This window comes from Taudactylus pleione, unplaced genomic scaffold (genome assembly GCF_031769625.1).
Source record: "Taudactylus pleione unplaced genomic scaffold, aTauple2 ptg000520l, whole genome shotgun sequence".
NCBI lineage: Eukaryota > Metazoa > Chordata > Amphibia > Anura > Myobatrachidae > Taudactylus > Taudactylus pleione.
Window position 1 is genome coordinate 9,580,424 of NW_028284922.1, and position 11,986 is coordinate 9,592,409.

Genomic DNA, 11,986 nt, shown 5'->3' on the forward strand with positions numbered 1-11,986 from the left:
AAAATGTATACAATCCAAATTATTAAGTCCTTGATCACTCTGAACCTACCATCTAAGATCATAGGGAAATGAGAAAAGAACAAACCATAAAAAGAAGATGAATAAACAAAGAAAAGAATGAGGAATTGGAAAAAACCAAAACAGATTGTAAGACCATCAAGAAAGAACATGGGATAATGGGTAATAAATGCCCAGTAAGTAGTTGCAGGGTCAATAGACTCTGACAAATAATGAATGTGGTCTCATTTTCAAAAGAAACATGAGAAAGATAATTGTTCATTGAGTCCATGAGGAGATACAGTGTTCATCTTATGGATCCAAAACACCTCACGTTGTAGAAGTTTCTTTTCACGGTCACCTCCCCTTTTGTTGGGTGGAATATGGTCGATGAATTTGTATACCAAACTCGATAAAGGATGTCTTGAATTCTTAAAATGGCGGGCCACCGGCTGGTCGATTTCTTTACCTTCAAGGGCCTGTCTTATGGCAGATCTGTGTTGAGCCATTCTGGTTTTGGCTGTGCATGTAGTTTTTCCAATGTAGACCAGACTGCAAGGACATCGGATCATATATATAATGTATTTGGAGGAACATGTTAAAACATGATTTATTGGTATGCGTTTCCCTGAGTGAGGATGTGCGACATCCGGACCTGTCTCTAAAAAACTGCAAGTGGTACAACCTGTGCATCGGTAACATCCGGGTTTTTTAGCCAGAAAATGCTGTTCACTTTTGCGCGGACCATAATTTACATCATTATGGACTAGCCAATCTTTCAGGTTCCTACCCCGTTTATATCCAAGCATAATTCTGGAATTCCTCAATGGTTTAATAGAGTCATCAGTATTGATGATGGGCCAAAGGCGTTTTGAAGTGGAATTGATGAATTTACTGGCAATGTTATGTTGGTTAATGAATAACATGGTGTTCGTATTTTTCGATGTGGAAACATTAAGTACAGAAGTCTGTTTATTCCGTTCAATAGCTATCTCTGTTTAGCTAAATGAAGATCTTTCTGTTTGTATCCACATTGTATGAATTTTACAATCATGTTGTCAATTTCTTTGTCTGCAAGCTGTGGATCACTTGTGATTCTGAGTGCTCTTAGGAATTGTGAATATGGAAGACTCCTTTTGAGTGAAGTAGGGTGATGGCTTTGTGCATGCAATAAAGTATTGCTATCTGTAGGTTTGTGATAGACGGATGTACTAAATTGAGAACCTGACCACACAATGTTGATATCCAAGTAGTGCACATTGCTGGAACTTTGTTCAAATGTGAACGTGATGTGGTTATGCAAGTTTATATGAGTCATAGCATTAATAAAATCTGTTTCAGTTCCTGACCATAGGACCATAATGTCGTCGATGTAACGGATGTAAAACACCAAAGATTTGTTGAACTCAGGATTATTCAATAAAAATGTTCCTTCTCTACAGAAAACATGTATACATTGGCCAAAGATGGAGCTACATGCGAGCCCATAGCGCAGCCTTTCTTCTGCAAGAAAAATTTGTTGTCAAATAAAAAGTAATTGTTGTTCAAAGTCTGTTTCAAAAGACATATGTAGAAATCAATGTTTGGTCCATGATAATCCTGATGTGACTTCAAAAAAGATTCCATGCAATCACATCCATCTTGTTGTGGAATGCTTGTATATAACGAGTTTACGTCTATAGTACATAGAAGTAAATCATGTGGAAGATCGTTTAAATTGCCAAGTTTTTCCAATAGTGAATTAGAATCTTTTAAAAAGGTGGGTTCCTTACCAATCAACGGTTGTACATAGAAATCTAAAAATTGTGATATCTTACTGTACAGGCTGTCCCTGGCTGAGATGATGGGACGACCAGGGGGGGCAGATAAAGACTTGTGTATTTTTGGTAATGTGTAGAGTAAAGGAGTGATGGGTTTATCAACTGTAAGAAATTGCATGGTATCTTTAGTTATAATGCCATTCAAAAGTGCTTGTGCAAGGCAGTCATCTAGTTCTTTTTTGAATTTCAACACTGGATCAGAACCTAAGGGTAAATATGTCTCCGTGTCGCCTAATTGGCGATAAATTTTTTTTATGTACTGTTGTTTGTCTTGAATAACGATAGCTCCCCCTTTATCTGCAGACCGAATAATGATAGAGTCATCATTACTCAGAGAGATAAGGGCTTGGTATTCGTTTTTGGTAAGATTATGCTGTATGGAGTGCCTGCCTTTGTACTGTGTGGAAACTTCATAATCCAACAATCTAATAAAGCTTTTGATGGAAGCATTGTTAGAGGCAGGATCAAAAGATGATGTGGTTCTGAAGGGAGTAGTATCAGTAGATGGTAAAGTGATATCTGAATTACTAAAAAATTCTTTGAGTTTGAGACTTCTATTCAATCTCCACAGGTCCTTTTTCCAGTTGAAGCTATTGAAAGAACAAGTTGGATTAAAGGTTAAACCTTTCTGTAATAATTTAGATTCTGCCATGTTGAGTGTCTTACTAGATAGGTTTACCACTATGTTGTTTTCTTGTACACTTTTTTGCCTCGACCCCTGTTTCCCCCGTCTAGTGTGGGACCGTTTCCTTTTCTTGCGCGTGTTGCTACCCCTAAAGGGGGATGCTGTGTGACTGTGAGTGAAGTAGAAGGAAAATCCTGGTCACTTTGTGATGAGTTTGCACCACTAGATTCTTCGGTGTCTAAAAAGCGTCTGGGAGTTCTAAAGCGGGTTCTTTGGGGCCTAGAATTTAATGTTCTGCCAGTGGCCCAGGAGTAAACTCTCTGTTCCTGATAATCAATAGTCACTTTGGCCAGTTTCTCCTTTTTGTATTTAATCAAATTTTTCTTGTAATCTTCCACCTGAATGCTTAATTTTTCAAGCCAATTGTTGGAACTGTCTGTTGAAAGACAAGCTTTATGTGCACTCTCAAAATTTTTAATTTTATCCCGAATATTGCTGAGTTCCTTGCCAGATTCTTCTATGACCAATAATATTAGATCGAGGGAACATTTATTAAGGACAGCAACCCATCTTCTACAGAAATCTACATTATTTCTGCCTATAGTCGGGATATTTTTAATCCTAAATCCTCTCGGAATTTTACGCTCCTTGTGGTAGTCAGAAAGGTTAACTCCGTGTAAATAGTAATCTAACTCCTTTTTCTTGAGTTTGAGTAATTGAACATATAATTCATCTGCAGAGGAGGCACCTGCAGTGTTCAAAAAAGTGTCTTTGAAGTAAAGATTCTCCGCTTCGGACTCACTGAAACTTAATATCTCACCTATAGGTAGTTGTATGTTAAGAAAACCACTCCCGTCAGTTGGAGTTGTGGTAGCCCCTTTGTTGATTTGAGACATAACCAATATGATGTAGAGTCAAAAGGATATTATTGACGGACAACAAAAATTAATCTTAATGAAAAAGTCAATACAATAATAGTGGTATGAATGTAGTTGCAGAAAACTGATTGTAACCATATGCAAAGTCAAATCCAAGGTGTTCCAAAGAAATAATCAACAGGTTTATAAAGCAGCTTACAAAAACAGAGTAAAACAAAGTCCATAGAACTACCCTAAACCAAGAAAAAATGTGAGGAAAAAATTAAAGATAACTTAAAAAAATATATATATTTACACGATGTTCTGATTGATAAGTAGAGTAAATGAAAAGAAGGGGTGCCATGCAATCCAAATGAATGAAAAAAAATCCTAACCAATTGGAAAAATATATTGAAATAAAGCCGGCACTCCACAGGTTATATGAAATACTGGTGCCTGGGTGCCATCTGATGGTCTAAACAGGCCAAAATGTATACATGCAATAAACAGCGGCACTCACAGGACTTGCAAAGAAGACTCCAGACTCCCAAGGTCAAGTTCAACGTTTCAGTCAAACGACTTTTATCAAGAACCATAGAACAATGAAAAGGTACATACCTATATACCAGCATACATCCCATAGTGACAAAACGTGTAACCTGCCCAGCGACTCCCGCCGGATGAAATGACGTCATCAAAGCGGGACCCGCCTCCTCTTGATGATGCGGCCATCAGACGCATTGTTGCCATAGTGATGCTCCACAACAACGGAGCTCACTACGTGCAGGCGTCAGGCCGATCATGTGACCAGCCCCGCAACTGACCAGTAAGGTCCGTTTACTGTGTGTCAGACGGGGGTGGTAACAGAGAACATAGCGCATGCAGTGAACGGTAACTAAGGAAACCAATGTAAACAGCGCTGCGAACAAAAACAGCACAATTAAATGCAATGAAATAAACAAACTGCATGCTCCCCTATATGTTGAAGCGGGTACCTGGGCAGGCTATAATCATGTGTGAAAAACCAAGTGGTGTTACCATGACAGTAGGTGCTCATGAACGATAGTGGTGACAAATTAAAAATATGAAATAGTGAACATTGTACTCACAATAAAGCGGCCATAAACCTGTGCACACATTTTTACATATACATAAACTGAAAAAACTATAAACTCTGGAAACACCGGGTAAGGATGACAAAGAGATCTGAAATCCATGTACTGTGGAAAGTAATCTACTGACTAAGTAAATCTAGGTAGGTTATGCATATGCAAAACATAAGGCTCAATAAGTCTAAATGCAAAAAACAAAGAGGAGTTAGAAGTAACCACTGAAAACATGAGTTCATCGAATGAACACCATGTTAAAAATGCTTACAATATACATTGTGGATCTCCCAATGTCAAGGTTTTACTAATATGCCCCATATGACATGTCAAGGAGCAATAGTGAGTCAAAATCCATCAGGTCTTATGAAAAGAATGAATGTCCATACCACACCAGTGGTAGCTATTCAACCTGTGAAGAGAATATATAATTAATCCCTCCAACAAAAATAATAATAAAGTAAAGGAATCTATATTCGATATGAATAAAGAGAAGAAGACAGAAAAAAGAACAACCTGAGTAAAGAGACAGAAAATATACAATGGATGGAACAGATGTGAGACGACTAAGGATCTCAGTATGTTACAGCACCAGGTATTCCATGGAGGTCTCCCATCCAAGTACTAATCTGGCCTACACTGCTTAGCTTCCAAGATCTGACGGTATAAGGCGTATCCAGTGTAGTATGACTGTAACAAAGATGTATACAATCCAAATTATTAAGTCCTTGATCACTCTGAACCTACCATCTAAGATCATAGGGAAATGAGAAAAGAACAAACCATAAAAAGAAGATGAATAAACAAAGAAAAGAATGAGGAATTGGAAAAAACCAAAACAGATTGTAAGACCATCAAGAAAGAACATGGGATAATGGGTAATAAATGCCCAGTAAGTAGTTGCAGGGTCAATAGACTCTGACAAATAATGAATGTGGTCTCATTTTCAAAAGAAACATGAGAAAGATAATTGTTCATTGAGTCCATGAGGAGATACAGTGTTCATCTTATGGATCCAAAACACCTCACGTTGTAGAAGTTTCTTTTCACGGTCACCTCCCCTTTTGTTGGGTGGAATATGGTCGATGAATTTGTATACCAAACTCGATAAAGGATGTCTTGAATTCTTAAAATGGCGGGCCACCGGCTGGTCGATTTCTTTACCTTCAAGGGCCTGTCTTATGGCAGATCTGTGTTGAGCCATTCTGGTTTTGGCTGTGCATGTAGTTTTTCCAATGTAGACCAGACTGCAAGGACATCGGATCATATATATAATGTATTTGGAGGAACATGTTAAAACATGATTTATTGGTATGCGTTTCCCTGAGTGAGGATGTGCGACATCCGGACCTGTCTCTAAAAAACTGCAAGTGGTACAACCTGTGCATCGGTAACATCCGGGTTTTTTAGCCAGAAAATGCTGTTCACTTTTGCGCGGACCATAATTTACATCATTATGGACTAGCCAATCTTTCAGGTTCCTACCCCGTTTATATCCAAGCATAATTCTGGAATTCCTCAATGGTTTAATAGAGTCATCAGTATTGATGATGGGCCAAAGGCGTTTTGAAGTGGAATTGATGAATTTACTGGCAATGTTATGTTGGTTAATGAATAACATGGTGTTCGTATTTTTCGATGTGGAAACATTAAGTACAGAAGTCTGTTTATTCCGTTCAATAGCTCTCTGTTTAGCTAAATGAAGATCTTTCTGTTTGTATCCACATTGTATGAATTTTACAATCATGTTGTCAATTTCTTTGTCTGCAAGCTGTGGATCACTTGTGATTCTGAGTGCTCTTAGGAATTGTGAATATGGAAGACTCCTTTTGAGTGAAGTAGGGTGATGGCTTTGTGCATGCAATAAAGTATTGCTATCTGTAGGTTTGTGATAGACGGATGTACTAAATTGAGAACCTGACCACACAATGTTGATATCCAAGTAGTGCACATTGCTGGAACTTTGTTCAAATGTGAACGTGATATGGTTATGCAAGTTTATATGAGTCATAGCATTAATAAAATCTGTTTCAGTTCCTGACCATAGGACCATAATGTCGTCGATGTAACGGATGTAAAACACCAAAGATTTGTTGAACTCAGGATTATTCAATAAAAATGTTCCTTCTCTACAGAAAACATGTATACATTGGCCAAAGATGGAGCTACATGCGAGCCCATAGCGCAGCCTTTCTTCTGCAAGAAAAATTTGTTGTCAAATAAAAAGTAATTGTTGTTCAAAGTCTGTTTCAAAAGACATATGTAGAAATCAATGTTTGGTCCATGATAATCCTGATGTGACTTCAAAAAAGATTCCATGCAATCACATCCATCTTGTTGTGGAATGCTTGTATATAACGAGTTTACGTCTATAGTACATAGAAGTAAATCATGTGGAAGATCGTTTAAATTGCCAAGTTTTTCCAATAGTGAATTAGAATCTTTTAAAAAGGTGGGTTCCTTACCAATCAACGGTTGTACATAGAAATCTAAAAATTGTGATATCTTACTGTACAGGCTGTCCCTGGCTGAGATGATGGGACGACCAGGGGGGGCAGATAAAGACTTGTGTATTTTTGGTAATGTGTAGAGTAAAGGAGTGATGGGTTTATCAACTGTAAGAAATTGCATGGTATCTTTAGTTATAATGCCATTCAAAAGTGCTTGTGCAAGGCAGTCATCTAGTTCTTTTTTGAATTTCAACACTGGATCAGAACCTAAGGGTAAATATGTCTCCGTGTCGCCTAATTGGCGATAAAAATTTTTTATGTACTGTTGTTTGTCTTGAATAACGATAGCTCCCCCTTTATCTGCAGACCGAATAATGATAGAGTCATCATTACTCAGAGAGATAAGGGCTTGGTATTCGTTTTTGGTAAGATTATGCTGTATGGAGTGCCTGCCTTTGTACTGTGTGGAAACTTCATAAATCAACAATCTAATAAAGCTTTTGATGGAAGCATTGTTAGAGGCAGGATCAAAAGATGATGTGGTTCTGAAGGGAGTAGTATCAGTAGATGGTAAAGTGATATCTGAATTACTAAAAAATTCTTTGAGTTTGAGACTTCTATTCAATCTCCACAGGTCCTTTTTCCAGTTGAAGCTATTGAAAGAACAAGTTGGATTAAAGGTTAAACCTTTCTGTAATAATTTAGATTCTGCCATGTTGAGTGTCTTACTAGATAGGTTTACCACTATGTTGTTTTCTTGTACACTTTTTTGCCTCGACCCCTGTTTCCCCCGTCTAGTGTGGGACCGTTTCCTTTTCTTGCGCGTGTTGCTACCCCTAAAGGGGGACGCTGTGTGACTGTGAGTGAAGTAGAAGGAAAATCCTGGTCACTTTGTGATGAGTTTGCACCACTAGATTCTTCGGTGTCTAAAAAGCGTCTGGGAGTTCTAAAGCGGGTTCTTTGGGGCCTAGAATTTAATGTTCTGCCAGTGGCCCAGGAGTAAACTCTCTGTTCCTGATAATCAATAGTCACTTTGGCCAGTTTCTCCTTTTTGTATTTAATCAAATTTTTCTTGTAATCTTCCACCTGAATGCTTAATTTTTCAAGCCAATTGTTGGAACTGTCTGTTGAAAGACAAGCTTTATGTGCACTCTCAAAATTTTTAATTTTATCCCGAATATTGCTGAGTTCCTTGCCAGATTCTTCTATGACCAATAATATTAGATCGAGGGAACATTTATTAAGGACAGCAACCCATCTTCTACAGAAATCTACATTATTTCTGCCTATAGTCGGGATATTTTTAATCCTAAATCCTCTCGGAATTTTACGCTCCTTGTGGTAGTCAGAAAGGTTAACTCCGTGTAAATAGTAATCTAACTCCTTTTTCTTGAGTTTGAGTAATTGAACATATAATTCATCTGCAGAGGAGGCACCTGCAGTGTTCAAAAAAGTGTCTTTGAAGTAAAGATTCTCCGCTTCGGACTCACTGAAACTTAATATCTCACCTATAGGTAGTTGTATGTTAAGAAAACCACTCCCGTCAGTTGGAGTTGTGGTAGCCCCTTTGTTGATTTGAGACATAACCAATATGATGTAGAGTCAAAAGGATATTATTGACGGACAACAAAAATTAATCTTAATGAAAAAGTCAATACAATAATAGTGGTATGAATGTAGTTGCAGAAAACTGATTGTAACCATATGCAAAGTCAAATCCAAGGTGTTCCAAAGAAATAATCAACAGGTTTATAAAGCAGCTTACAAAAACAGAGTAAAACAAAGTCCATAGAACTACCCTAAACCAAGAAAAAATGTGAGGAAAAAATTAAAGATAACTTAAAAAAATATATATATTTACACGATGTTCTGATTGATAAGTAGAGTAAATGAAAAGAAGGGGTGCCATGCAATCCAAATGAATGAAAAAAAATCCTAACCAATTGGAAAAATATATTGAAATAAAGCCGGCACTCCACAGGTTATATGAAATACTGGTGCCTGGGTGCCATCTGATGGTCTAAACAGGCCAAAATGTATACATGCAATAAACAGCGGCACTCACAGGACTTGCAAAGAAGACTCCAGACTCCCAAGGTCAAGTTCAACGTTTCAGTCAAACGACTTTTATCAAGAACCATAGAACAATGAAAAGGTACATACCTATATACCAGCATACATCCCATAGTGACAAAACGTGTAACCTGCCCAGCGACTCCCGCCGGATGAAATGACGTCATCAAAGCGGGACCCGCCTCCTCTTGATGATGCGGCCATCAGACGCATTGTTGCCATAGTGATGCTCCACAACAACGGAGCTCACTACGTGCAGGCTTCAGGCCGATCATGTGACCAGCCCCGCAACTGACCAGTAAGGTCCGTTTACTGTGTGTCAGACGGGGGTGGTAACAGAGAACATAGCGCATGCAGTGAACGGTAACTAAGGAAACCAATGTAAACAGCGCTGCGAACAAAAACAGCACAATTAAATGCAATGAAATAAACAAACTGCATGCTCCCCTATATGTTGAAGCGGGTACCTGGGCAGGCTATAATCATGTGTGAAAAACCAAGTGGTGTTACCATGACAGTAGGTGCTCATGAACAATAGTGGTGACAATAAAAATATGAAATAGTGAACATTGTACTCACAATAAAGCGGCCATAAACCTGTGCACACATTTTTACATATACATAAACTGAAAAAACTATAAACTCTGGAAACACCGGGTAAGGATGACAAAGAGATCTGAAATCCATGTACTGTGGAAAGTAATCTACTGACTAAGTAAATCTAGGTAGGTTATGCATATGCAAAACATAAGGCTCAATAAGTCTAAATGCAAAAAACAAAGAGGAGTTAGAAGTAACCGCTGAAAACATGAGTTCATCGAATGAACACCATGTTAAAAATGCTTACAATATACATTGTGGATCTCCCAATGTCAAGGTTTTACTAATATGCCCCATATGACATGTCAAGGATCAATAGTGAGTCAAAATCCATCAGGTCTTATGAAAAGAATGAATGTCCATACCACACCAGTGGTAGCTATTCAACCTGTGAAGAGAATATATAATTAATCCCTCCAACAAAAATAATAATAAAGTAAAGGAATCTATATTCGATATGAATAAAGAGAAGAAGACAGAAAAAAGAACAACCTGAGTAAAGAGACAGAAAATATACAATGGATGGAACAGATGTGAGACGACTAAGGATCTCAGTATGTTACAGCACCAGGTATTCCATGGAGGTCTCCCATCCAAGTACTAATCTGGCCTACACTGCTTAGCTTCCAAGATCTGACGGTATAAGGCGTATCCAGTGTAGTATGACTGTAACAAAAATGTATACAATCCAAATTATTAAGTCCTTGATCACTCTGAACCTACCATCTAAGATCATAGGGAAATGAGAAAAGAACAAACCATAAAAAGAAGATGAATAAACAAAGAAAAGAATGAGGAATTGGAAAAAACCAAAACAGATTGTAAGACCATCAAGAAAGAACATGGGATAATGGGTAATAAATGCCCAGTAAGTAGTTGCAGGGTCAATAGACTCTGACAAATAATGAATGTGGTCTCATTTTCAAAAGAAACATGAGAAAGATAATTGTTCATTGAGTCCATGAGGAGATACAGTGTTCATCTTATGGATCCAAAACACCTCACGTTGTAGAAGTTTCTTTTCACGGTCACCTCCCCTTTTGATGGGTGGAATATGGTCGATGAATTTGTATACCAAACTCGATAAAGGATGTCTTGAATTCTTAAAATGGCGGGCCACCGGCTGGTCGATTTCTTTACCTTCAAGGGCCTGTCTTATGGCAGATCTGTGTTGAGCCATTCTGGTTTTGGCTGTGCATGTAGTTTTTCCAATGTAGACCAGACTGCAAGGACATCGGATCATATATATAATGTATTTGGAGGAACATGTTAAAACATGATTTATTGGTATGCGTTTCCCTGAGTGAGGATGTGCGACATCCGGACCTGTCTCTAAAAAACTGCAAGTGGTACAACCTGTGCATCGGTAACATCCGGGTTTTTTAGCCAGAAAATGCTGTTCACTTTTGCGCGGACCATAATTTACATCATTATGGACTAGCCAATCTTTCAGGTTCCTACCCCGTTTATATCCAAGCATAATTCTGGAATTCCTCAATGGTTTAATAGAGTCATCAGTATTGATGATGGGCCAAAGGCGTTTTGAAGTGGAATTGATGAATTTACTGGCAATGTTATGTTGGTTAATGAATAACATGGTGTTCGTATTTTTCGATGTGGAAACATTAAGTACAGAAGTCTGTTTATTCCGTTCAATAGCTCTCTGTTTAGCTAAATGAAGATCTTTCTGTTTGTATCCACGTTGTATGAATTTTACAATCATGTTGTCAATTTCTTTGTCTGCAAGCTGTGGATCACTTGTGATTCTGAGTGCTCTTAGGAATTGTGAATATGGAAGACTCCTTTTGAGTGAAGTAGGGTGATGGCTTTGTGCATGCAATAAAGTATTGCTATCTGTAGGTTTGTGATAGACGGATGTACTAAATTGAGAACCTGACCACACAATGTTGATATCCAAGTAGTGCACATTGCTGGAACTTTGTTCAAATGTGAACGTGATGTGGTTATGCAAGTTTATATGAGTCATAGCATTAATAAAATCTGTTTCAGTTCCTGACCATAGGACCATAATGTCGTCGATGTAACGGATGTAAAACACCAAAGATTTGTTGAACTCAGGATTATTCAATAAAAATGTTCCTTCTCTACAGAAAACATGTATACATTGGCCAAAGATGGAGCTACATGCGAGCCCATAGCGCAGCCTTTCTTCTGCAAGAAAAATTTGTTGTCAAATAAAAAGTAATTGTTGTTCAAAGTCTGTTTCAAAAGACATATGTAGAAATCAATGTTTGGTCCATGATAATCCTGATGTGACTTCAAAAAAGATTCCATGCAATCACATCCATCTTGTTGTGGAATGCTTGTATATAACGAGTTTACGTCTATAGTACATAGAAGTAAATCATGTGGAAGATCGTTTAAATTGCCAAGTTTTTCCAATAGTGAATTAGAATCTTTTAAAAAGGTGGGTTCCTTACCAATCAACGGTTGTACA

General features: G+C 37.9%; 2 pseudogenes; both read right to left on the reverse strand.

Annotated features, from left to right (window-relative positions):
• Positions 1 to 4,985: 4,985 nt before the first annotated feature.
• LOC148501342 (5S ribosomal RNA) lies at positions 4,986 to 5,103 on the reverse strand (annotated as a pseudogene).
• A 4,981-nt stretch (positions 5,104 to 10,084) lies between these two features.
• LOC148501343 (5S ribosomal RNA) lies at positions 10,085 to 10,202 on the reverse strand (annotated as a pseudogene).
• Positions 10,203 to 11,986: the final 1,784 nt, after the last annotated feature.